Source organism: Mustela nigripes, chromosome 2 (assembly GCF_022355385.1).
Source record: "Mustela nigripes isolate SB6536 chromosome 2, MUSNIG.SB6536, whole genome shotgun sequence".
Taxonomy (NCBI): Eukaryota; Metazoa; Chordata; class Mammalia; order Carnivora; family Mustelidae; genus Mustela; species Mustela nigripes.
Genome location: NC_081558.1, coordinates 188,704,590 through 188,706,391, shown reverse-complemented (window position 1 = coordinate 188,706,391; position 1,802 = coordinate 188,704,590). Strand labels below are relative to the sequence as shown.

The following is a 1,802-nucleotide window of genomic DNA, read 5'->3' as shown; positions in this document are numbered from 1 at the left end:
TGACATCTATGAAGAGTTTTCTGGGGGACAGAATGGGCAGGGTCCCCATTTTATGGGTTGTAACCAAAGTGAAGGAGTTGGGCAGTTTTGAGGTTTGCCTTGACAGAACTGTCATGTCCCCTGTATCCAAAGAGATTGAAGGGGAACAATTAGCCTGGGGGCACTAGAGAATCTAACTAATATTCCCTGTGGTCTTGTGGCCATCATGCAAATGGTGCATGTAAGGGTAGCTTAATGACTGAAAAGTGGGCTCCCAAGATGAGTAGGTTGATGGCATGTAAGGTTTGAAATCTGTTTGCTAATAATTTAAGGCTGACTGGGGCATATTAGCTTTGGGTTACAGTGTAAGCTAAGGAGACCTTTATTGATATCCATTCTTATTTTTCTTTAAATATGGCATACTTTACGAATTTGTGTGCCATCCTTGAGCAGGGACCATGCTAATCTGCTCTGTATCATTCCAATTTTAGCATACGTGCTGCCAGAGCAAGCACTCAGTGTCCATTCTTCCGGGATGGCCCAGGAAGGGGATCCGGATCCAGGATCCCCCCGGAAGCATCTACACATAGCCAACAATTGGAGGAATAGGTTGAATTGGCTGTTTGGAGGAGGTATTGTGTCTCCTTAGCGGAGCCTTTGTATTGTCAATGGAAAGTGAAAGCAAACAACATAAGAAGGGCAGAAGAGGGGTCATGCTTCACAATGGGCTGGTCTTTTTGCTATTTAAGTTTAGAGCCAATTATGTGAACATAGAAATCCATGTTTAGGTTGTGATATATATACCAAAAGAAGGCTACAATGAGAAAGACAAAGATTAATCCCAAAGGAGGTGATGATGGTATTGTGAGAGCAAGACATCAAGAGCAGGGACAGCTCCAGGTAAGTAATGATTTCTGACCAGGTAAACAGAGAGGTCACCCTGAAGGAAAAGGTTGAGAATGAAGTCTTGAAATTGGGAAGGAGAAATCATGGAATTTGGGGAGGAAAGTATCTGGGGAGTTTTTCTAAGATACTATCATAGAATGATTGAATACAAGAGAATGGAGATTGACCAGATACATGGGCCTCTAAACCTCTGGGTGTATAGAACCTGAGTCTCATTTGAATTACAGATGTAGATCTCTAAGGGCTTACAGCTGTACTTAGTGGAGGGCTTCCCACCTGTGGACTAAGCTGTCTTGATTCTGGAAAGATGGATCCACAGGGAGAAACCATGAAACTTCACTGCTCTGTGAGTGGCCTGGAGAGCTCGATAAGGTGCAGTCCAGGCAGGTTCAAGTGACTTTTGGTCCTGGGAAAGAATTTTAAGATCTACCCAATCTCCAGATGTAAGTTTGGGATGTATGTTACCTGAGAAAGAGAGGTGGGTCAGGTTTTCAACTGCACTGGTTTTGGTGGTCATTAATGACGGAGACAGTTTGCCCTAGGAATATAACATACTGTGTGACATGGTGTCTTTCAGGGTCTAATAAAAGATTTGTCTGGAGTAAAGTACTCCCATAAAGAACCTTGAATGGACTGACATGGGTTGTGGATTTTGGGGTGATATGTGACATTAATAATGTGAGGGGAAGGAGGGTCAGCCAAGATTGTTGCATTTCATGCATACGTTTAGGGAGGAGACTTTTATTTTTTATTTTTTTTTTTTTTTTAAGATTTTATTTATTTATTTGACAGAGAGAGATCACAGTAGGAGAGAGGAAGGGAAGAGATCACAGAGAGAGGAAGGGAAGCAGGCCCCCCGCTGAGCAGAGAGCCCGATGTGGGACTCGATCCCAGGACCCTGAGATCATGACCTGAGC

General features: G+C 43.3%; 1 non-coding gene across 1 annotated transcript; it reads right to left on the bottom strand.

The window, feature by feature from the left end:
• Positions 1–387: 387 nt before the first annotated feature.
• LOC132012663 (U6 spliceosomal RNA) lies at positions 388–494 on the bottom strand. Its single transcript, XR_009402667.1, has one exon. It is a non-coding gene; the product is annotated as a U6 spliceosomal RNA (small nuclear RNA).
• Between the last annotated feature and the right edge of the window lie 1,308 nt (positions 495–1,802).